This window comes from Apodemus sylvaticus, chromosome 11 (assembly GCF_947179515.1).
Source record: "Apodemus sylvaticus chromosome 11, mApoSyl1.1, whole genome shotgun sequence".
NCBI lineage: Eukaryota > Metazoa > Chordata > Mammalia > Rodentia > Muridae > Apodemus > Apodemus sylvaticus.
In genome coordinates, this window is record NC_067482.1 from 103,598,888 (window position 1) to 103,625,661 (window position 26,774).

At 37.1% G+C, this 26,774-nt stretch overlaps 1 pseudogene; it reads left to right on the top strand.

Annotated features, from left to right (window-relative positions):
• The first annotated feature begins 1,119 nt into the window (after positions 1-1,119).
• On the top strand, positions 1,120-26,516 carry LOC127696811 (protein FRG1-like; annotated as a pseudogene).
• The last annotated feature ends 258 nt before the right edge of the window (positions 26,517-26,774 follow it).

Genomic DNA, 26,774 nt, shown 5'->3' on the forward strand with positions numbered 1-26,774 from the left:
ATGTAGTAAAGTAGTAGTAGTACCACACGAGGATTTCTGATAAAGTGTGTGTTATGTTCAATAATTAGTTTGACATACCTGGGAAAAAGAGTATCCACTGAGGAATTGCCTCCATGATATTGGCCTATGAACAAGTGGGTTGGAACATTTTCTTGATTGCTGATTAATGTAAGAGGATGGTGGGTGATTCTATCCTTGGGGAGATGGATCTGGACTGAATCAGAATTGTAGGTCTGCAATGCTGTCAGCCACATTTCTCTGGGTCTGTGATATAGCACTTGCCTCAAGTTCTAGTTGTGCTTTCTTTGATGATGGACTGTAATGTAAAAGCCAAAAAGACAAATAAACCCATTCCTTCCCTGGACACTTTCAGTCCTTTTTTTTTTGTTGTTGTTGTTTTTTTTTTTTTTTTTTGTTTTTTAATCACATCAAAAAAAAAAGCACACCAGGCCACTGAGAATGCATGTTTCTTTTATGTTCTGTTGGCTGACAATTGTCTTTGACTTTCAGTTTTGCTACTTAGAAGTCTCCTGTGACTCTACTTTTTCATTAGTTTGTGATCAGCCCTGTTTACTAACCCTGGGTAGCTTATAGACTGTTCTTTTATCTTTAGTATTTTTCATTTTCATAACAAACATTTTGGCTGTTTCCTTCAACCACTATGCTGGACACTTGGAAAATATTTCTAGTCTGGAGCCACAGTTTCCTTTTGGAATTTTTCTAATACTTTGTGTGTGATTTATTGTCTTCTACACTTTCTGCACTTTGTTTCTGAGTAGTAGAACTCTAATTGTTGTGTACCTGGTTAGGCAGATGGAGTGAAACCTGGGATCTCATTCCAAAAGACACATGTCCCTAACAAGGGCCAACTCTTTCACCAGAAAGTCAATCTGTTGTTGTAAAATGCAGATGGATTGACAAAGATGTTCATTTAGCACCTCCTGTGCCTGTAGCACCTCAGCTGTCCTAGAGACTATCACATTGACATATTCCACAGTAGTGGCTGTCTGGGTCAAGGCAACAGCAGCTTTTGTCACCCTGGCAATGCCTGTAATGACAGCCACAATGCTGGCAGCTATAATATAAAAAACCCCTCTTTCCCTGGTGTAGTAGTTGTAAATGAGTCTGGGACATCAGAGTAATGGCATGAAAGTGAGTGGTATTTACCACAAGCATTCAGATGGCAGCTTGTTCCCTCATCAGTATAACTGTTGCTGAATACTCCACCCAGCAAGCAGTCTGGAGAAATTTTTCATTAAAGCAGTTATTCTGTCTCTGATAATGAAGGTATTTGATGACCAGAAGGAAAAGCTTACGTCAGAAACATACGGAGGTGGCTTTCCAGCCGACCTGGCTGCTGAGGGTCACATTCACAGGGGTCATCCCAGACCACATATTTTGATTTCTGATTTATGTGGAACTATGTCTCATTGAAGATAATTGTCTTTTAGGAGAGTAAGGGGGATATAAATCAAGACAATTATAGGGGCCACATAAATCCCAAATGCTCATAATGGCATCGTATTGGAATCAAATAAAATCCCTGTTAACATAAGGAGTAATATTGGAAGTATCATGTGAGGTAAACCTCCACACTCCAAATGTGATATTAGGTGACAGTGTCAGGAAGGTTCTGGGGATTTTACACCTAGTGCAGACTGGCAGTGCCCCCAAGGGTTAGGAAGTCCCAAGAAAGTGGGTGTTTGGGAGACCTTTCAGCCGTGAGGCAAGGGTGGACATGATATGCTTGGTTGATCTTTTGGGGATTTGTAAATAGTCAGGGGAACCTGAAATTCCATACCTAATATGGTGCCATAGTTTAGATTACAATGACTGTGGTCATCTTATGTAGTTGGATAAAAGGCCAATGGAGGAGACATTGGAGGTAGAGCAGAGAGTTTCCTCTGTGGACCAGGTGCCTCCTAATCATCATGTACTAGTGACTAAGTTCATGAAGGGCAAACATAAATTCACACTGGAAGAGAAAAGAACAGGGTAGGTTGGGTCGTTAACTGTCACAGGCAAAAGAATGGGGGACTGGGGCACCAAAGCCCAGAGCTCATCAGGACTACAGAGATTATTAGACAATCATTGGCAGTTTTTCTGATAAGTGCCAAGTCTGCTTAGAGGAGTGGGAATCCAGGGCCTAGTCTCCACAGCAGGGCCAAGATTGACAGGAAAAGCCTCATGATATACCTGAGAAGAATGAGTCCCTCTGGGAAGTAGTCCAGAAGGATGAATGGGCATTGCAGGAGAGATCACTGTCGGGGTGACCATATGAAGACAAAGTCACCCTAAATCATGCCAGGGGTAAGCTGGGGGTATCTCTGATGGGGCGGAAGGAGAGGTGAGTAAGTTACCTGGAACAGCAGAGCTAGAGAATGGCTTGGAGCCTGACGGACAGAGGGATGGCCTCATTCTCACTGCTGAGATCATCTTGTTTGCCTGGAGAAAGTGGGACAGGGTCACTAATGGAAAGGTGAATATTAGCCTGATTCTGACAGTGTTTGTTATGGGCAGCCACCACTTCCTCTGAGGAAAAATTCTTAAAATTGGTGATGACTGAAAGCAGGATGGGCAGAACGAACAAGGAAGGGGTGATCCCAAACTCTACCTCATGCTTGCAGGCAAGGAAGAGAGCTTTCATCCAGAAGTCAGGGTCCCATATGCTCTCTGGTAATATCCACGGGGACAAAATAGCGGTCTCCTCACAAAATTGATCCTGGTAATGAGTCTTAACCTTGAGACTATACATAACCAGAACAGTTTTCAGCTCACTTATCTGGGATTTCTTGATGGTAGAGGGGAGGGAACCCATAATGAGGAGTGCAAGGAAACAAATGACAAGCAGATATGAACAATATGGCAGATGTCTTATACTAAGCAGAGGACTCCCTCATGTGTAGCTCAAATGCCATATGCCTGTGCTGTGTCCTCAGGATGGAAAAGACACTCTGAAGCATATCAGCCACTATGTGAGGTACTGAGATGAATCAAAACCAAACATGAAAGTGAGTAGCTCCTAGAGATAAGCAAAGACAAAGAAGACAGAAAAGATAACTGCTGGCCCATCCTCAAGTGGAAGCCAAAAGTAAAAGTATGATGTTTGCTCCACAGAGACACATGCTATGTGCTCACCCTCAAACCAAAAGATAAAATATGTCAGTAACTGGGATGAACAGCCAAGAAAGAAAAAAAGACAGAAATGAAGTTGATGTGCTCATCTTTGCAGGACCCACAGCAGAAAACACTAAGGGGCCAGCTCACCAAGCAAGTAACCAAAGGAGTCATGACCACAGGGCTTTGATGAGGAGTGCATAAGGTCAAACCACAAGCAGCAACAAGCAAAAAAAAAAAAATGAGACCCCAAAAAGGAGGTTCCCAAACAGCCACAAACAAGGAAGATGAAGTGATCCACAGACCATATTGGGCCCAGCATTGCCTGTGGTCCAACCCTACTTGCTCTTGTGGGTTGGAGATGAGGTGACACTGAATCAACAGTACAGACTCCAGGAGCAGGTAAGAACTCAATAGCAAGTTCATATGAACACTTGTCCAAGTTCCTTCAATACCTTCCTCTGAAGTCCCATTGTCCCCAGCAAGCACCACTTCCAAACAGCAGTTCCAGATTGGCTGGCATTGTCTGTATCAGCAATCCTTGGTCTCTCAGGCATCTTCAACTTGGTCCTCCTGCAGGAATTGCTTTTGCAGATGCTCCCCCAGTCCCCAAGTATTTTGGCAAAGGTGACCATTACCATTCTTCCTCCAGGTAATAAGAACCAAACCTCAGTTTTCTGAAAGGACAGAAAGAGCTCTTAACTGCTATGCCATCTCTTCAAGCACAGGGTTTTCTAAATAGTCCTTATTGGTGAAAACACTCAAACTGAATAAGATGCTCCTAATTATTGTAGCATTCTATGGTTAGGAAAAAGAAGGAGAATCAAGAAGGAACAAATCTAAGATGACCAGTGTATATGCTAATTTCTGGATGTATGCCTAATGTGGGCCATCACCTACAGAGGTATTTTGACTAGTTATATTGCGCTAACCTGTGACTCACCATACAACAAGGCTTCAGTGATACATGTGTGGAAACGTGTGGCTTTGACTTTTTCAAAATCTGTAGTAGATTTTCTTTGTTCCCTACCTGGCCTTTACTTACAAGTTAATTTGTATAATGCATATCATGTGAAATGCCATTGTGTGGATAAATAGTATATACAATTTAATATGTTTAAAAATTGTTTCTTATAATACATTACCATAGATTGTAACTAAATTTTAGTCATTAAGTAGAGGAAATTATTTCCTACTAACTAATATATTTTCTGGTTCAAGGAATTGCTAACTCAAATTAGTCAAAGGTACAATATATTGCATATTACAAGATAGATTCTTTTTATATGTTCCTTAAATAAATTGCATTTCTCAAGTAAGAAAAAGCAAATTAGCAATTAGAAACAGATTTGGTTTTGGTTTTTCAGATAATAAACAATACACAGTAGAAATACATGGAGCTTTAATTTTTCTTTATTAACAAAAAATAGGTGGGTTTTTTTTCTTAAGAGAAAAAGAAATTTGTTTTCTAGATCTAGATACAGAGAACATCTGCTGAGTGGCAGTCTTCCAACATAGGTAGGTAAACACTCTCAAACTAATGACTCCTTTATTGAACTTCAGTTGAAGTAATGAACATTTTGTGAAGTTATCCACAGCAGATGCAATTCTTTCAAGGACTGGGATAATGTGGTAATAAGTAAATATGCTTTACTGTCTGAAGGTATAATACAGGAATGGGTCTGGAGAAAGTCAACAAAGGTGTGTTCAAATATCCATTATGCTTCTTCCAGAATTGTGAGAAAAGGAAACATAAGAATCAGTTCTGCCTCACCAGCATCTGGTGTCATCTGAGTTTTTCATCTTAGGCATTCTGATTGGTATAATCTCAGGGTTGTTTTGATTTACATTTCCCTGATGACTAAGGATATTGGAGCTTCTCCACCATTTGAGGTTCCTCACCTGAGAATTCTTTAACTCTCTACCACATTTTTTTCTCATTTCTTTTTTTTATTTGATATATTTTTATTTACATTTCCAATGATTTCCCTTTTTCTGGCACCTCACTCCCCGAAAGTCCCATAAGCACTCTTCTCTCTCACTGTTCCCCCATCTACCCCTTCCTACGTCCCTGTTCTGGTATTCCTCTATACTGCTGCACTGAGTCTTTCCAGAACCAGGGGCCACTCCTCTGTTCTTCTTGTACATAATTTATTATGTGGATTATGTCTTGGGTATTCAAAGTTTCTAGGCTAATATCCACTTATCAGTGAGTGCATACCATGACTGATCTTTTTAGACTGGGTACCACATTTTTAATAGGGTTATTTGATTCTCTGAAGTCTAATTTCTTAAGTTCTTTGTATATATTGGATATTAGCCCTCTGTCAGATGTAGGAATTATAAAAAACTTATCCCAATCTGTTGGTTGACATTTTGCCCTATTGATAGTGTCCTTTGCCTTACAGAAGCTTTGCAATTTTATGATGTCCCATTTATAACTTCTTGATCTTAGAGCATACGCCATTGATGTTCTGTTCAGGAAATTTTCTCCTGTGCCCATGTGCTTGAGGCTCTTCCACACTTAGTCTTCTATGAGTTTCAGTGTATCTGGTTTTATGTGGAGTTTCTTGAACCACTTGGATTTGAGCTTTGTCCAAGGGGATAAGAATGGACCAATTTGCATTCTTCTACATGCTCACCACCAGTTGAATCAGCACTATTTGCTGAAAAGGCTGTGTTTTTTCCACTGGATGGTTTTAGCTCCTTTGTCAAAGATCAAGTAACCATAGATATGTTGGTTCATTTCTGTTTTTTTCAATTCTATTCCATTGTTCTACCTGCCTGACAATGTACCAATACCATGCAGTTTATATCACTATTGCTCTGTAGTACAGCTTGAGGTCAGGAATAGAGATTCTCCGAGAAGTTCTTTTATTGTTGAGAATAGTTCTTCCTGGACCATTCAATAGTGTACATTCATTTAGCACTAAAGTAGTTGCCAATATATGGCAATATTTTTATGATGTTTAGAACATTATTGTTGTCTCAGATCTATTGGTCTAAATAAAGTTAAGCACTATTCATTTGTATGGCACTTATAATATTGTTGTTGTACCACAGATAGCTGAGTATTTAGAAAGCAGGTAAATGAACAGAAAACATTCTTAAATATCTTAAATACTTTCCCAATGAAAAGATAAACTAAAGAAGTCTATGGTTCACAAAACTTTAGTATCATTATTATTTAATATAAAATAATGCTAAAACATTAAACATTATTGATTTTCTGTGATAGGGGAATATATTTGAACTATCTAGGTAAACTACAGCCAGCATTTACAAACTACAAAGTGTGGCTAGTGTCTATCAGATTCAAGGTACCCAGCTCATTTCAGTAGATTTGCATTTTGTAATATGCCTTATATTTTTAGAGAGTGGTCAGTAGACTCAGTTTTTAATTGCCATAGGTCCTAAATTCTGTGGATCTTTGAGGAATAAACAGCATATCCAAACTAAAGCAATTGCTAGAGACAGATATGCTCACATAAACATGGAATAGCACTGTGAGGTAACTCTTATCATTTGGAGACATTGTATAAAGCTTTATCTTAGAGTAACCTGATGTTTTAATTCATATTTAAAGCAAAATATTAACTATAGAACTTTATTTTCTTGCTATTTCATGTTCTACCTTTCTTTTCTACTACATGATATTTTTTTACAACCAATGGCCATTGTTCATATTTTAAATGTGAATTTATTGAATGCAAGTTGGTGATTTGAGAAAGATTGTAGGGTTATAATACAATTATATTATATCCTCTTCCCTTTCTTTCCTCCAAATCTTCCCATGTTCTCACCTCCTTGTATTTTTCAAATTCATAGTCTCTTCATTTAATTGTTTGTGTGTTTGTGTGGTATATGATTGTGCATGTGTATCTCTCTTCTCTCTCTCTCTCTCTCTCTCTCTCTGTGTGTGTGTGTGTGTGTGTGAATGTTGATGTATAGAGCAAGACTTAGAGACTTATCTCATACTATGACCCCAGTTAGTATGTGCTACATTGTTAAAATGATTATTGATCATTTTGATGTGTTCTTGGATTTGGTTGGCAAGAATTTTTTGAGTATTTTTGCATCAATGTTCATAAGAGAAATTGGTCTGAAGTTCTCTTTCTTTGTTTGGTTCTTTTATGTATAAGCATAATTCTGGCTTCTAAAACAAATTGGGTAGTGTTCCTTCTGTTTTTATTTTATGGAATAGTTTGAAGAGTATTGATATTAGATCTTCTTTGAAGGTCTGATAAAATTCTCCACTAAGCCCATCTGGTCTTGGGCTTTGTTCAGTTGGGAGACTATTAATGACTGCTTCTATTTCTTTAGGGGTTATGGGACTGTTTAGATCATTTATCTGATCCTGATTTAACTTTACGTCCGATAGAGGGCTAATATCCAATATCAAGAAGCTAGACTCTAGAGAACCAAATAACCCTATTAAAAATTGGGTACAAAATTAAACAAAGAATTCTCAACTGAGGAAACTCCAATGGCCGAAAGCACCTAAAGAAATGTTCAACATCCTTAGTCATCAGGGAAATGCAAATCAAAACAACCCTGAAATTCTAGCTCACACCAGTCAGAATGGGTAAAATCAAAAACTCAGGTGACAGCAGATGCTGGCAAGGATGTGGAGAAAGAGGAACACTCCTCAGTTGCTTGTGGGATTGCAAGCTGGTACAACCACTCTGGGAATGAGTCTGGAAGTTCTTCAGAAAATTGGAGATAGTCCTACCTGAGGACCCAGTTATACCACTCCTGGGCATATACCCAGAAGATGCTCCAACAGGTGATAAGAACACATGCTCCATTATGTTCATTGCAGCCTTATTTATAATAGTCAGAAGCTGGAAATAACCCAGGTGTCCTTCAACAGAGGAATGGATATAGAAAATGTGGTATTTTTACACAATGGAGTACTACTCAGCTATTAGAAATGACAAATTCTTGAAATTCTTAGTCAAATAGATGGACCAAGAAAATATCATCCTAAGTGAGGTAACCCAATCACAAAAAGAGCACACATGGTATGCATTCATCAATAAGTGGAAATTAACCCAAAAGCTCCGAAATACAATATCCAGACCATATGAAGCTCAAGAAGAAGGAAGACAAAAGTGTGGATGCTTTGGTTTTCTGAGAAGGTAAACAAAATACCCACAGGAGTAAATATGGAGATAAAATGTAGAGCAGAAACTGAAGGAAAGGTCCTCCAGAGACTGTCCCACCTGGGGATTCATCCCATATACAGTCACCAAACCCCAACACTATTGTGGATGCCAAGAAATGCTTGCTAAAAGGAGCCTGATATAGCTGTCTCCTGAGAGGCCCTGCCAGAGCCTTACAAATACAGAGGCAGATGCTCACAGCCAACCATTGGACTGAGTGTGGGGTCCCTAATGGAGGAGTTAGAGAAAGGACTGAAGGAGCTGAAGGGGTTTGCAGCCCTACAGGAAGAACAACAATATCAACCTACATGACCCTCCAGAGCTCCCAGGGTCTGAACCACCAACCAAAGAGTACACATGGAGGGACACATGGCTCCAGCTGCATATGTAGCAGAGGATGGCCTTGTTTGATGTCAATGAGAGGAGAGGCTCTTGGTCATATGAAGGCTCAATGCGCAGTGTAGAGAAATTGAGGGCAGGGAGATGGGAGTGAGTGGGTGGGTGGAGGAACACCCTCATAGAAGCAGGAGGAAGGAGGATGTGATAGGGGGTTTCTGGGAAGGGGAGAACCAGGAAAGGGGATAACATTTGAAATGTAAATAAAGAAACTATACAATAAAAAAATCAAAATAAAAGAAAAAAATGATTATTGAGAACACCATTTAGAAGGGTTATTTAACATGTTTGATGCAATACACAGTGTATATATATATATATATATATATATACTTAGAAATGATTGGATATCTCTGTTCAAAGGTCTGTGTGAAGTATAATATTGGAAAATTGTTGTTTATATGAATGTTTATCTCCTTTAGCTGGCATAAAAATTTATTAAATAAATTGTATTTCCTTCACCCATCAGAATAAGGTATGATGTCTCAAAGTTTCAGGCTGTTCGGTAACTGGACAAGTATGTAACTTGTTGCCAATATTGTTTAAAAACATTTATCTTGTTATCCAACAGAAAATTCTACTCTGTTGAATATACTTTATTTTTGTGTGGTTTTCATTGCTGCTGCCAAAATATTGACATCATTCTTACTTAATGCTATATCCTTAATAAAGCTGAGTATATGTGCTATTTTGGTCTAGGAACCTGCTTTATTTAAGCATTGCAAATATGTACCTAGCCATTTTAACTCTCAGAGAATCCATGCCACTGATCTTCTGTTTAGGCAGCAGAGAAAGAAGGGGTTTGATTTATACAGCTTATTTTTCATCTTTACCATTTTTTAAAAGCGAGCCGATTTTTATATGCATTTAATAAGCAAAAGACCAAAGATTCAAGCTTGATTACATGATATCAGCCTGAAAAGATATCAAAGAGCAGAGATTTATTAATATTTTCTCATTAAATAACAGATGGCTTGACTCTGCACAAAGGAAAGGTCTGCAATATCTGTGTCAGATCAGACTTGGCTGAACGATGAAGTCATTCACAGTTGCCAGTGAACATTAATAATATTACTCCCAAGAGTGGAATTGCAGTTATCTCTGTGTTCACCTGTGAAAAGACTTATAGCTTGGGCATAGAAGATGAATGTCAAAGGACAAGCCCAAAATCATTTCAAAATGAACAAAAGAAAAATATTGATTTTTGAGATTTCTTAATGCTATTACTTACTTGGTAAAATCCAATCTTTATTGAAAATGGGTAATTCATATACTGAGAAGTTAAATTAATTTGTCATTATTTCACATGTGTATCCAAATATATATTTTTCTCTTTGAAGATGGCTGATTGATAATGCAAAGTAAATGTTTAATACACTTAATTGAATAAACTATTGGATAATATAAAAAGGAAACAAATGAGTTTGAAACAACATTCATTGTTAACTTTCAAAGCCTTGAGATAATCAGCAAAAAAGAAATTGCTTTTCATTTTACAGGTTATAGAAAATATGAAAATGAAATGAGCAGTTATTCCAGAGTTTTACTTGTAATGAATTGTGGATGATATAATTGACCAAATCTCTTCATAAATCAAATTTTTATAAAGACATGGGAAATCACAGGGTAGTTTGAGGCCTGTGGATATTGTCCTCAAAAGAAAACAAAAGTTTTGCAAAATGCATGATCATTCCTCTTTCTGCCCCTTTGCTAGGCTACACATGCACTTCTGCACAGTCCAGTTATTGAGAAAGATGTGTCAAGGTTGATTGATTACCTAATGTTCTTCAGTTCATTCTGCTCTACCTTGACTTTATGTATTTATATCTTTGATCCCTTTTTCATTATTAATCACTATGTATTCACTGGTCCCATTTAAGCCATTATAAATATCTATTAAAAAGTTATTAAGAGTTTTTCCCCTAGAGATATAATATATATAGAATAGTCAAAAATATAATGTATAAAGGAGAATGAAAACTGATAATATACAATAAAACAGATTTAAAATGGGAAGATAATGGGCTCACATGCTTACATTTAAAATACTTAAGTGTGTTCTTTGATTTTAACTCAAAATAATTTACTGAATATACTCATCATACATGGCACTTTTATATAGAAAGTTTTCAGGCAAGTATGAAATGTGCTTTGAACATATTGACCATGACTTGCTTTCCATCCTTCACACCTTCTGTATGCACCTATTCTCCACTTGTATGACTTTGTTTCTACTTTCATGTCATATACACATGCATAATTTCATGTGTTTAGATCAGTTCTAGAAGACACAAATGGGGGAAAACACACAATGCTTACTTCGAAGGTTAATTTTATTTGACATAATCATTTCTATTTACATCCGTTTTCTGCAAAAGCTATTATACTACACTGTCTTACTCAGTCTCGTGTTGTTAACTCCCTGGGTTAATATAGTAATATTACTGCAGTAAATGGAGCTTCTGTGAACATGTTTGTAAGTATCTCTGGGAAAAATCCAAGAGTAGCAGAACTTACCAATATGTTTTTTTTTTTTTTTTTTTTTTTTTTTGGTATTTGGTTTTTTGAAGACCCTCCTACTGATTTCTGTCATACAAAGACAAGTTTTCTTTCCCACCAAAGTATATAAAGAAGGTTTCCTGTGATGGTTACTCTTGATTGTCAACTTGACAAGACCTAGAACTAGAAATATAACATGAAAAACATATGGCCATCCTTGTGAGGGACGTTGCTTTTGCTCTTGTTTTGTTTTGTTTAGTCTTAAACATTTTTCCTACTCTTTTTTTTCTGACTTTTCCAGACTTACAGGTCTTATATCAAGTTTTCATCAATTTGGAAATTGTCTGGAAGAGAGATCTACTTCATTCTTCTATATATGGATATTTTGTGTTTCTAGCCCCATTCATTAAAAGATGTTTTCCTTAAAGGCTATATAGATAGATCAAGAATAAAGAGAACTTGCTGCTCCTGCATAGGATACAGTTGGGTTCCTGACACTGACATGACACACCTGGAACTCCAACTCCAAGTCATCAAATGAATTCTTTGGTCTTCTGTGTCACTAGGCACTCACAGTGAACACATGCAGAAAAATTATTAATGCATACAAAAACATATAAATCTATTTTTAAAATTCTGTAAAAGTCTCTAATATATCTCTAATATATATTTGACAGCTTTGCCAAAAGTTTGGTAGCTGTATATCTAAATGAAATTTTATCTGAGTCTGACATTGTATTTCATCATCCACTAGTTTATTTTGTATTGCTAGTACTATACAACTTTGCTACTATCAGTGTGCAGCAAACTTGAAATCAGGTATAGTCAGACATCTAACAGTCTTTTTTAATTGAATTCTCTATGTGAGGTTTCTTGTGCTTCTATATAAATTTAAGTTTTTTTATTTATTAACATAGTATTTGTAAATATTGTCACTTTTAATCCAATAAAAGGCTTATTCTCTAACACCCATAAACTACATACAATAAGAGCAACTATGAAAACTATCGGGTAAGAGTTAGATTCATAATGTACAGTCTATATGTATTTGGCAACCTTGGAGAAAGAATTCTACTGATTATCCCAGCTTGTAGTGTCCAAAGTTCTGTACCTAGTTCACTTTCTATAATAACTTACATTAATCTTCCTATAAAAAATGTCTATACTTTAAAACATCTTCTTAAATCCAAAAACTCTTAATGTGAATTGCAAGATCATAACTATCTAATCTTCAACCCCATCTGAGTCCTCAGAATGAGTAAATATTACCTGAGTGTACAGGAAGTGCAGAGTATGCAACTTCCAAAACTGCAGAAATGACAAAGACAGCTGACCACCTGGAAAGTCACCAAAGTCCTCTGCATCACGGGGCTTTCTTTTCAGGCTTCTGGGCCAAAATATCTGACAGTTCTTTCTGTGAAGCAAGGCATGTAAAGGACTGCTAACTTTATCTTGGCAAAGCTTGGCAATTGACTTCCTTGCATTCTCTTTGTCGAATTTGAATTGCTTCCTTTCATCAGTTGAAGAAAAGGAAGATTCTTGTCCAGTGGCAGCTTGCCACATTTGAAGTAAACTTCATATGGAAGTTCATATATGTTCATCATCCTCTTTGAACTGAAATGCGGTTGCTGCCAGGAGCTGATATGTCTCATTGTCAAAAAAAAATTTATTTTTAAAACATTCTTAAATGTCATTTTCTGTATATTTCTGAGGTTTTTGAAGAACATGTATCTATCTATAGTATATCTGTAGAGGCAAACATTGATTATTTCTAGCTATTTACTATTTGTTCAACCTAGGTAGCATTTTTCTGTAATTAAACAAGTGCCTAATATAGACCTGCACACAGAAGCTGGGCTGATCCACAACTGTTTGTGCAATGGTCCGCCAGGGGAGAACTGATCTTCAGGGAATGTGACATCCATTTTCTCTCTGGTGACTGTGAATGCTGTACAGCCAGGACCACAGGGAACATAGGAGTGGCAGAGCAGTGGGGTCAGTGTCCTACTGGGCTTCATCTGAACCCAGGGGTAGGACTGAGCCACAGCCCTCTGTGCCAAGGGAGAGCTGGTCTCCCAGGGATGCCGAGACAGGCCTCCAGGCCCACAGGAGAGACAAACTCCAGCCAGAGATAGCAGGACCAACTAACACCAGAAATAACAGGATGGCAAAGGCAAATGCAAGAACATTACCAACAGAAACCAAGAAAATATGGCACCATCTGAACCCAGTTCTCCCATAACAGCAAGTCCTGGATGCCCCAACACACCAGAAAAGCAAGATCTTAATTTAAAATAGCATCTCATTATGCTGATAGAAGACTTCAAGAATGACATAAATAGCTTCTTTAAAGAAATACAGAAGAAAATGGGTTAACAGGTAGAGGCCCTTAAAAAGGAAACACAGAAATTCCTTAAAGAATTACAGGAAATCACAAACAAGTGAAAAACTGACAAAACCATCCAGGATCTAAAAATGGAAGTAGAAACAATAAAGAAGTCACAAAAAGAGACTACTCTGGAGATAGAAAGCCTTGGAAAGAAATCAGGAGTCATGGATGCAAGTATCAACAGCAGAATACAAGAGATAGAAGAGAGAATCTCAGCTGCTAAAGATACCATAGAACACATTAACTCAACAGTCCAAGAAAATGCAAAATGTGAAAAGTTTGTAATCCAAAACATCCAGGAAATCCAGGAGACAATGAGAAGACTAATCCTAGGGATTACAGGTAAAGAAGAGAGATTTACAATTTAGAGGGCCAGAAAATATCTTCAACAAAATTATAGAAGAAAACATCCCTAACCTAAAGCAAAAGATGTCCTCTAAGCAGACTGGACCAGAATAGAAATTCCTCCTGTCACATAATAATCAAAACACCAAATGCATTAAACAAAGAAAGAATATTAAAAGCAGTAAGGGAAAAAGGTAAAGTAATACATAAAGGCAGACCTGTCAGAATTACACTAGACTTCTCACCACAGACCATGAAAGCTATAAGATACTGGGCTGATCTCATACAGAACATAAGAGAATAAAAATGCCAGTCCAGACTCCACTATACCCATCAAAACTCTCAATTACCATAGATAGAGAAACCAAGATATTCTATAATAAAACCACATTTACATAATATCTTTCTACAAATCCAACCCTACAAAGGATAATAGATGGAAAATCCAATACAAGGAGGAAAACTATACCCTAGAAAAAGCAATAAAGTAATCTTTCAACAAACCCAAAGTAACATAAGCACACAAACAGAAAAATAACAGGAAGAAACAATGACTATTCCTTAATATTTCTTAACATCAACAATAGAGCCAATTCCCCAATAAAAGGACATAGATTAACTGATTGGATATGTAATGATATAAACAATATAACAACATAAGGTAAATCATCTCGGTGTGACTGTAAGCAAACAAGTGAAAGATCTATGTGACAAGAACTTCAAGTCTCTGAACAAAGAAATTGAAGAAAATCTCAAAAGATGAAAAGATCTCCCATGATCGTGGGTTGGGAGAACTAATGTAGTAAAAATGGTCATCTTGCCCAAAGCAATATAAAGATTCAATGCAATTCCCATGAAAATAGCAACTCAATTCTTCATAGAGTTAGAAAAAGCAAATCTCAAATTCATCTGGAATAACAAAAAACCCAGCATAGCTAAAACTTTTCTCAACAATCAAAGAACTTCTTGGGGAATCTGTATCCCTGACTTCAAACAGTACCACAGAACAATAGTGATAAAAACTACATGGTATTGATACAGTGGTAGGCAGGTAGATCAATGGAATAGAATTGAAGACCTAGAAATGAACCAACACACCTATAATTACTTGATCTTTGACAAAGGAGATAAAATCATTCAGTGGAAAAAAGATAGGCTTTCAAAAAATGGAGATGGTTCAACTGGTGGTTAGCATGCAAAAGAATTCAAATTGATTAATTCTTATCTCCTTGTACTAAGCTCAAGTCCAAGTGGACCAAGGACCTCCACGTAAAACCATATACACTGAAACTAATAGAAATAATAGTGGGGAAGAGCCTGGAACACATGTGCACAGGGGAAAATTTCCTGAGCCAAACCCCAATAGCTTATGCTTTAAGGTCAAAGCTCAACTCCAAATGGATCAAGGACCTCCACATAAAGCCAGACACTCTGAAGCTAATAGAAAAGAAACTGGGGAAGACCCTTGAGGACATCGGTACAGGGGGGAAGTTCCTGAACAGAACACCAATAGCTTATGCTCTAAGATCAAGAATTGACAAATGGGACCACATAAAATTACAAAGTTTCTGTAAGGCAAAGGACACCATCAAAAGGACAAATCGGCAACCAACAAATTGGGAAAAGATCTTCACCAACCCTACATCAAATAGAGGGTTAATATCCAGTGTATATAAAGAACTCAAGAAGTTAGACTCCAGAAAACCAAATAAACCTATTAAAAAATGGAGTACAGAGTTAAACAAAGAATTTTCACCTGAAGAACTTCGGATGGTGGAGAAGCATTTTAAAAAATGCTCAAATTCATTAGTCATTAGGGAAATGCAAATCAAAACAACCCTGAGATTTCACCTTACACCAGTCAAAATGGCTAAGATTAAAAATTCAGGAGACAGCAGGTGTTGGCAAGGATGTGGAGAAAGAGGAACACTCCTCCACTGTTGGTGGGGTTGCAAATTGGTACAACTACTCTGGAAGTCAGTCTGGTGGTTCCTCAGAAAACTGGGCACATCACTTCCAGAAGATCCTGCCATACAACTCCTGGGCATATACCCAGAGGATTCCCCAGCATGTAATAAAGATACATGCTCCACTATGTTCATAGCAGCCCTATTTATAATAGCCAGAAGCTAGAAATAACCCAGGTATCCCTCAACAGAAGAGTAGATGCAAAAAATGTGCTATATATACACAATGGAGTACTATTCAGCCATTAGAAACAATGAATTCATGAAATTCTTAGGCAAATGGATGGAGCTGGAGAACATCATACTAAGTGAGGTAACCCAGACTCAAAAGAAGAATCATGGTATGTACTCACTAATAAGTGGGTATTAACCTAGAAAACTGGAATACCCAAAACATATTCCACACATCAAATGAGGTACAAGAAGAACAGAGGAGTGGCCCCTTGTTCTGGAAAGACTCAGTGAAGCAGTATAGGCCAAAACCAGAACAGAGAAGTGGGAAGGGGTGAGTGGGAGAACTGGGGGAGGGAAGGAGGATTATGGGACTTTCAGGGAGTGGAGGGCTAGAAAAGGGGAAATCATTTGAAATGTAATTAAAAATTATATCGAATTAAAAAAAAGGGGGGGGGGAAGAACTGACCAATCGGACCTCATAAAATTAGAGTTTCTGTAAGGCAAAGGACACTGTCAATAGGACAAAAGGGCAACCAACAAATTGGGAAAAGATCTTTACCAACCCTACATCCAACAGAGGGCTACTATCCAATATATACAAAGAACTCAATAAGTTAGACTCCAAAGAACCAAATAACCCTATTAAAACATGGGGCACAGGGCTAAATAAAGAATTCTCAACTGAGGAATAAAGAATAGCTGAAAAGTACCTAAAGAAATGTTCAACATTCCCAGCCATCAGGGAAATTCTAATCAAAACAACCCTGAGATTCCACCTCACACCAGTCAGAATGGCTAAGATCCAAAACACAGGTGACAGCAGGTGCGGGCAAGGATGTAGAGAAAGAGGTACACTCCTCCATTGCTGGTGGGATTGCAAGCTGGTACAACCACTCTGGCAATCAATTTACTGGTTTCTCCAAAAATTGGACAAAGTACTTCCAGAGGACCCAGCTATTCCATTCCTGGACATATACCGAGAAGATTCTCCAACATGTAATATGGACATGTGCTCCACTATGTTCATAACAGCCTTACTTATAATAGCCAGAATCTGTAAAGAACCCAGATGTCCCTCAACAGAGGAATGGATTTATAAATTGTGGTAAATTTACACAATGGAATACTACTCAGCCATTAAAAACAACAAACTCATGAAATTCTTCCAGCAAATAAATGAAACTAGAAAATATCATCCTTAGTGAGGTAACCCAATCACAAAAGAACACACGCAGTATGCATTAACTGATAATTGGATATTAGCCCAGAAGCTCAGAATTCCCAAGACCAATTGAAGCTCAAGAAGAAGGAAGACCAAAGTATGGATACTTTGGTCCTTCTTAGAAGGGGTAACAAAATAGCCATGGCAGTAGATATATAGACAAAGTTTGGAGCGAAGCCTCAAGGAAAGACCACCCAGAGACTGCCCTACCTAGGGGTCTACCACATACACTGTCACCAGACCCAGACACTAATGTGGATGTCAACAAATGCTTGCTGACAGGAGCCTGATATGGTAGTCTCCTGAAAGGCTCAGATAGTACCCAACAAAAACAGAGGAGGGTGCTCCCAGCCAAACATTGGACTGAGCACAGGGTTCCCAATGGAGCAGCTAAAGAAAGGAGCCAAGGAGCCGAAGGAGCTTTCAGCTTAATAGGAGGAACAACATTATGAACCAGCCAGTACCCCCAGAGCTCCCAGAGAATAAACTGCCAACCAAAGAGTACACATAGAGGGACCCATGTCTCCAGCTACATATGTAGCAGAGGATGGCCTTGTTGGACATCACAGGGAGGAGAGGCCCTTGGCCCTGAGAAAGCTCAATACTCCAGTATAGGAGAATACTATGACAGGAAAGCAGGACTGGGTGAGTTGGTGAGCAGGGGGAAGGGCAGGATGGGGTAGGGTATTTTCAGAGGGGAAACCATAAAGGGGATAACATTTGAATTGCAAATAAAGAAAATATCTAGTAAAAAATATCATGGAACATAAAAAAAGTGCTTAACATAACCCTAAGTTTGACTGACTAACTACTAACTTGCAATTCTTAACTATCCTAAAGAGTTTGTAATAGCAACTTTCAAAAAGACTATAACTTCACATGGCATTTTTAAATAAATTGCATATGTATAATACTTATACAAAAGTTGAAACATGTATACATAGTATGTTGTAGCTAAATATAAATTCTATAAAAATCCAAACTATATGCAAAATATTTGGCTTGTTAAAGCTCTTTAGTCTAAAAGTAGATTCAATAATCTACACTTTTATCCTATCATTCCTATATTTCCCCCTCCTTTTTATTTTCTCATTCCTCCCCCCCATTCCCTAACACATAGAAAAGACAGGAAAAGGATAGAGAAAAGAGATCCTTCAATCCAACCTCGCTTACTTGTTTCTTCCTAGCCAAAGCCACCAACAACTTGTGACTAACAACCCCTCTTAAGCAGTGACAAATATCCATCATCCACTGAATGTCCAAAAACCACCAACCCCAACTCTTGCAAATGGCACAGCATTGTCTAAAATTGTTTCCTGCTGTGTCAGAATGAAGTCTCTTTTGGGGGCCCTAAGAAAATTGGGATAATGGCCAAGTCCTAAGAAAGTTAGTTTTTTCATTTGCAGTCCAGTCTCTGGATGATGGGAAAGTACAGGGCTTATCTGAAATCCTGGTTGGAACAATCTAAGAGGCCTGAACAAATAGGGCCAGCCATTCTAAAGACTTCCTGGAAGCAAGTTTGGATGAAACAGCTATTGAGGCTGTCAATTAGGCAGTCCTTCGTTGGATCAAGCAAGCTGCTAGTATAGGTATATCTCAGTACCTCAGTATCTTTCTCAGCATCCTTGAGGGTGAATCTTGTCAGGGCTGCTTTAACTTCCTCGATGCCTAGTTGTTTTACTTTGTGAATATCTAAACTTTCAAAGGTAATATACATTTCAACATTAACACATGTATGGAATGTGCAGTGTGCACAATTTAGCTAATGATGATTCTCTGCTCTATGTTCAAGCATGAGAAAGGAAACTTCATTTATAAGTTAACTTAGATTGTATAACCAAGCTAATATAAAATTTCATCACACCATAAGAACGGTAGAATAATTAGTTCAGGTAGACAGAAAGATATATTGGCTATGTAAAGACAATTTCATATCTCAGATAGTCTCAGAGCTGTTCCCATGAAGAGGAAGTATAATTATTACTGAACATATAATTATTTGTATGCTGATAAGCAAAATAAAATTATATGAGATTCAGATGCATTGTGTCATTGCATTTTTTAACATAGAAAACATTTTTCTTTTTATTCACTTTTTCCTTCAGAGAATATTTCTTGCTATGACTTTCAATGTTCAGTTTCTTTTTTTCTTTAGCATTCAGCACAATTTCAAAGATACTTACCTGGTCAGACGCTCGAGTCTGGGCATGGATTTCTTCTTCCTATTGTCTCTAGAGCTTCTCAGCTTATACCTTGTGAAGCCACTAGCCCTACCTGAACCATTCAGTTGGCTTGTCACACTGGCTGCTAGACCCATTCCAATTTTTCCACCCATAGTGAAGAGACAAGTGGTTCAGGCTCCATGAGTCGTGAGCTGGCTTTTCTGTTTTGCCAAGCTTCTACAGGGTTGCAGGCTTTCTTTCACCCATGTGCCCCCCCCCCACTGGACTGGGCCTGTTCTCTAACCTCTGTGGGAAGGTGCCAATTCTGACTCTAGCTGCTGAAGACTTTAACTGCAGGCACACATCGGTTTTCCTCATGCTGAGGCTTCTCAATCTCTCTGCTGCACCTGGGAATTGAAGTAAGGCTCTGGCCTGAGAGACTGCAGTGCAGTTTACTCACAAGCCTCTTTAAAAAGCTACACCTGTGGTGTGACCTGAAGGTTTTATCTCACTCTCTCTTAAAGGGACCCTTCTAGACTGGCTAGGAAAGCTACTCTGGGAAGGGTTTGTACTCCACCTTTCCACCCGGGCCTTTTTATTATGTTTGGAGTTTTGGAGCTCAGCATTGGGGGTCTTTTGTATCCACATGCTTTTTTGTCCAGCCCAGATCCTGAATAACTCAGAATTTTATTATTTATTGAAAATTTTCTAGGCCTTAATCGAGGCTTGTTCCCGCTATCTCATCGTTTATTATCCATTTGTACTGATCTAAGTTTTGCCAGGTGATTGGTTACCTCTTCCCAGTTTCATTTCCAACTTCTTCTGCATCTAATATTTGGCTCTTTCCCAGAGTCCTACCCTACCCTCTGCTCTGTATGTCCTCCACCTTCTATTCTATAATTCCCTATAGGTTTTATATTATCCAATCTGTATGTGCCTTAGGCAAGAACAGAAGGGTAGAGACACATATTAACAAAATACATATAAACTTTATCCATATATATATATATGGATATATATATATACATATATGGATATATGTGGATATATGTATATACAGGTATGAATAAGTTTGCTTCTTGCTATTAGTATCATCTTTGTGTCTTTTTGTAATATTCTAGCTAAGATTTAAAATTTATTGAGTATAAATGTAGAAAACTCTTGCCTTGATAATGAATTTAGTATATTTTGAGGTTGGTTTTTTTAAAGGGTAACATTGGCTATATAATAGCCAATGTAGCATTAATTATATTGAGATGCCTGCAATCTACACAAAGTCTCTTCAACATTTTCCTATGAACAAATGCTACATTTTTATGAAGAGCATATCCTATATATACTGCATCAATTTATGTGATATTTTACATTTATTGATTTGCATATATTAACAATCCCACATCCCTGAAATGAAGATAAGTTGATCACTGTTAATCTTTTTGTTGCTTTGCTAGTTTATACATTGGATATAATTTTCTGTTGTTGTTGTTCTTGTTCTTGCTGTTCTTTCATTTTTATCTGGATTTGTCAGCAGGATAATACAAGTTGTGTAAAAAGAACTGGAAGTCTTCTTTTCCCCACATTTTGGAATAATTTTAGGAGCAGTAATGTTAGTTCTTTTATAAGGGAATTATATAATTTAGTAGTGAACCTATCTGGACTTCAACTTCTAAATATATCTTAATTAAAATTCTCTGACAATTTTCTACAATGAATTTCAATTATATCCACTCCAAAACTAATTACCTAACCATATGGTAGATCAATTCTTACCTCCCTACTCCTGACTTCAATTACTTTTGGAGGAAGTTCAATAACCCAACAACTTTAGTATGTGCTATCTACATACTTCTGAGCACAGAACCTTCCACTGGCAAGTGCTCATCCCTCCAGTAGCCACACCTACGAAGAAAACTTACTTTCTCTATCCCAGAAGCCTTCAGCTTCCTTCAGCTTCTCATAGATAGGTCATGAACCCTTTTCCATTCCCTGCTAGAATGTTAACTGTCTTGATCTTTTCCAGGTTATTATTTGATAGATTTTTCCACTACTGCTGCAATTTTATTGCTTGACACTTCTCTATTTAGAACACTTTTCACATCTAGATTTAACTTCTTAGGCCACATGGATAGAAAAAAGCCAATGGTATCATTTTGCAAGTTTGTTCTAGAAGTTCCAAATGGCTAGCCCAGCAATGCAATAATTTAATAGTCATGAGCTGGGTTGGATACCCTGGAACCACAGCCTTTATCTAGGGCTTAATTTAAACCAATAAGGTTGACCTTATTTGTAGTGTTCCTATGTGCATGAAAGAATTTCTAGGCCTGGAAAATTCGTCCACAGAAGCTCATATGAACTTCCAAAAACTGTACATGGGCTAATCTGCTTGTTATTCCTTCAGGAACCCTCCCACGATTACCATAATTGAATGAGTACTAAGCCAAAATGGAGAGTGTGATAGACCAGTGTCAAACTTCTACTTAGCATGCTGCACTCTTCCAATGTCTTCAATACATTAATATTCCCACTATGATGTAAAAAGTTAATTTGTTGATTATCTGCTGAGCCTTTCTGCACTATCATAGAGTCCACTCTGGATTTCTTTGGCAGCTACAAAAATTTCCATCTCCCTTTTGGTTGATAATACTATTGACTTGAGTCTCTTCTCTCCTACCATTAATTTGGTAAACAGTATGTTGATCATGTTTATCTTTTAGAAATAATAAACTTCACTTCATTGATTTTTGTACTGTTTGTTCATTAATTGCTTCACTTATTTAAGTGAGTTTTTCTGTCTGTTGGTTTGGGTTTGGCCTGTGTTTCTATACAGCTCATAGATCCATTGTCATTTCCATGTGCTATCTCAGCCTTTTAAATACAGCTACTTCTCTTCAGATTGCTTTCATTGTACACCATAGGTTTTAGTATTTTGTGCTTTCATTTTCACTTGCTTCTAAGAATTTGTTTTATTTTCTTTCTGATTTAGTCTGTGGGCATTTTATGGTTCAGCAATATGTGGTTCAAAAGCCATGTTGTGTGTACTTGACACATAGTGTCATTTCCCTCATATTTCTCTGTTCATTTTTAAGAGAATGACCTTCCTATTGATAAGAGTGGGGTATAGAAAACACATATTATTGTGTTTTGGTTAACCTGTGACTTTATAAGTAGTAGTGTTTATTTTATTAAAGTGATGCACCTGTGCTGAGTGGACATATGCTTAATATTGTTCCTTAATCAGTATCAAGTCACATTATCTCTTATTAATTTTAGTTTGAAGTCTATTTTGTTAGATATTAGAAATGTGATGTTTATTTCCTTTGCTCAGGAGAATGTTTTAATAGTAATAGTAAATAATAAAGAATATTTGTTGCTATTATATCATTTGTCTCTGGTGGTAAGGTATGATTCTGGGAGGAAATCTACCCACCCAATCTGCTAATATGTGATTTTTGTCTTTTAATTGCTGAAATGAGATAATTAATATTGTGTTATTATTGACAAATGTGTATTAATGCTTGATATTTTTCCTTTGCAGTTTTTATTTTCTTATTTACTGCTATAGTGTGGTTTATTTATAGTCTTTTGTATTCATAAGAATATACTTGTCTTTCTTTTTCAGTCTAACTTGTTTAATGGTCATGAATTTCTTTATTATGTCTATATAAAATATTTTTTCTCCTGTTATAATAATGATACTTGATATTTTTACCAAATTTGATAGCTGTGTTGAATTGGCAGTTATATTTTTTTAGATCTCAAAATAGAAGGACTCTTGGCTTTTTATACTTGTGTTGCGGAACTCACTCTGATTTGATGTTTCACACACATACACACACACTTTTCTCTTGAAGTTCTCAATATATGTACTTTGTTCTTTATATTTACTAATTTAACAATACTAGGATGTGGAGAGGTTCCCCTTCTGTCCTGTATGGTGTTATAAATGCCTTCTTATCAGTACAGGTATCTCTTTTTCTGGATTTTAGAAAATTTCTATTGTGAGTTTATTGAAAATATTATCTAGGTTTTCAGTGAGAAATTCTTCTCCTTTATCTATGGACAATTTGTTCCTGATAGATATTGAATGTTCTATTCATAATGTATCACTATCATTGTATGAATGCCCAATTCCTCTACTTTTTCTTCAACGCCTATCATTTATTCTTTCCCATGATCCATTCTATCAGTAATGCTTTCAATGGAACTTATTTTCATTTCCAGTATTTTAAGTGTTCCCCAATATTTCTTTCCATTGAATTCCATTTTCAAAGTCTGTTTTGACTTCCTTCTTTCATTTATGTGTTTCTATTCTTTGGAAATTCTTTCAGGAGTTTACATTTATGCTTTTAAATGCTTTGTGATGTACTTAGAATTATTGTTTTAAGTTCTTGTAGAATTTTATCTAATTTACTTTCATTGGAGGTTTTTCTTCAAAGCTAGAAATATTAGAAGGATCCATACTGCATTGCATTTTTGTGTCTTGTGGTTTTATGCCACAATTTCTGCATCTAGGATTAGGTCACTGATGTTTTTCGCGATCTTTTTTTTTCATATGCTGTGTTTGTAATATTCAAGACTAGGCTGTAGTAGACATGACCTATTGCTTTTCTCTGCTGTATTTGGAGTCTAGTTGAGTTATTAGACTCTTTACCCCTTTGAAAAAATCCAATAACAATCAAGCAAAACCTCTCACCCATCAAATCACAATCATTTAAGAAAGTAAGAAATATTAACATCATTGAATGTACAGAGATAATAGTTACTGTAGGTTGTTGTATTAAATATCCAACCTCACTTATTAGCACACAAAAACCACACAATGTAGTTACAAGGTTTATAAGCTGCACACCTAGGTTAGACAGATTTACCACTATAATACTTTATTCCCCATGACATCCCTTGTTACTTGCAGCCTCTCCAGGCCATGTGGTTCTACTCCATCTTCCATCTACCTCTTCTTCCTCTGTCATTCATCCCTGTCTCTCTCTTCCCCTACTCTCTAAAACATCTAGCTCCACTTTCCACTGCCCAACCACAGACTCTAGCCTGTATTTGACCAGTTAAAATAAGGAGAATGTTCAAATGAAATCATCTGAGTACACAATCCACTCCTGTTCATGGTAGCCCCTTTTAAGGAAACAGAATTAAGCTCAGAATATAGAGCACTAGGGCAATCAACAACATTTCCCCCATTTGTACAATTAAAAGGTTCTTTTTCAGATATGAATTTAGCACAATAATTATAATTAAGATACAGTTAACACCTAAGCCATCACATTTGTCAATTTCAATAAAATACTCTACCATCTAGCCTAACATAAAAGCTTTCAATTCTATACCTGAATCATATCCTGGTTTAAGTACTCTACCATTTAACCTAACTTAAAAGGCTTTCAATTCTATAGCTGAATTATGTCCTGGTTTTAACTTATATTGCCATTGTTATCCAGTCAGTCTCTGCATGCTTAGAAGGCTCAGGGCTTGACTGAAGTTCTGACTATATCCATCCAAAAGATTGGATAAGGCAAGATGACCTGGAATCCATAGCAATCCCCGAAGCTGTTTGGGGCAGCAACTGAAAGCAGGAAGCCAAGCAGGCCAGTTCAGCGTCTCTGAGGATGAATCTTCTCAAAGCTGTAATTCTGTAATATATGAATCTTGCAACCAAAATTTTAGTATGATCAAGATATTCATATGGATTTTGCATGGTATACTGATCAGTTAATGATAAGATTCTGCTCATTATTTGAGCAGGTGAAAGACAGCTGTCTTTTTTACAAGTTAATTTTATTAATAACCAATTGCAATAAGTCTTCATTCATGCCATATGAAGGATGACACAGAGAATCTTATCTATCTTTTTTGATTCTCTTAAAAATGTTCTAGTTTTTTGGGTGTCTCCCCCTGCCATATCTGATCCATATCATTCTGGAAGGGGTCCAGAGCTTAATCTCCTTTCCTGTCAACACAAATGCAGAGACATTCTTTCAAATACCAAGTACTTCAACCAGTAACATGAAATCATTAAGTGTTTAGCTTGACATCTCTCCAAGAAGAATTTTAATATAACTAATGTGATGGTTTGTGTATGTTTGGGCCAGGAAGTAGCACTATTAGAAAGTGTGGCCTTGTTGGAGTACCTGTGTCTCACTTTATGGGTGTGGGCTTTAAGACCCTAGTCCTAGCTGCCTGGAAGTGAGTCTTCTGCTGGTTAGCTGCCTTTGGAACAAGAGGTGGAACTCAGAGACACTTCCTCTTTCCAGACCTACAGGAGTTTGGCCAGCAGCCGCCACTTTAGTGTGCCAAACCACGGCTGAATATTCCTATGTAAAGCCCACCAAACTCATGCTCAAGGCCACTAAAGACAAGAGTAAAAAAAAATGAACAAAGATAAGAAGAGAAAATAAGAAGATGAGGAAACCCTCCTTGTTATTGTGGGAATCTGGTGGACTGTATACAACTTTTGGGAGATTTTAGGAACTATTGCCATTGAAATGGATAAAGGAGTCTATATCTTTGCACTAGACAATAGACTATTTACACTGGGATCTCCTTACAGAGAAGCTGATGAAGGCCCCAGTCCTCCCAGAGAAGTTTAATGCTGTCAAATTGTCTGATTCTAGAGTTGCTCTGAAGTCTGGCTATGGAAACTATCTTGGTATAAATTCAGATGGACTGGTTGGGCGTTCAGATGCAATTGGGCCCAGAGAACAATGGAAACCAGTGTTTCCAGATGGGAAGATGGCTTTATTGCTCTCACATAGCAGCTTTATTAGATGTAATGAACCAGGCAGTATAGAAGCAAAGAATAAAACAGCAGGGAAAAAAGAAATGATAAAGATCAGATCCTGTGCAGAAAGAGAAACAAAGGAAAATGATGACATCCCTAAAGAAGACAAGGGAAGTGTGAAACGATGTGAGATCAGTGATGTAAAGAAATGTAAGAGCTTCTAAGACAACAAACTCAAAATAATCAAAGAAGATAGTAAAATTCTTAAAAAGCCTTGGAAAGATGGGTTTTTTCATGAGACCCTTCTGGACAGGAAAGCAAAATTGAAAGCTGACCAATACAGTAAGTAACATGGACATTGTGTGTTCCTTTGGGTTTTTTTTCTATTTCATTTTCTCTTTCCTTCTTTCTTTGTTTCTTTGTTTCTTTGTTTCTTTCTTTCTTCCTTTCTTCCTTTCTTTTTTGTTTCTTTCTCTTTTTTTCTGAATAAAAGGATTCGGTATAAGTGAAAAACAAAGCCCAAACAATCAACCAAACAAACAAATGAGGTAGAACTTTCAGCTCCTCCATCCCCATGCCTGCCTGGATGCTGCCATGCTCCCACCCAC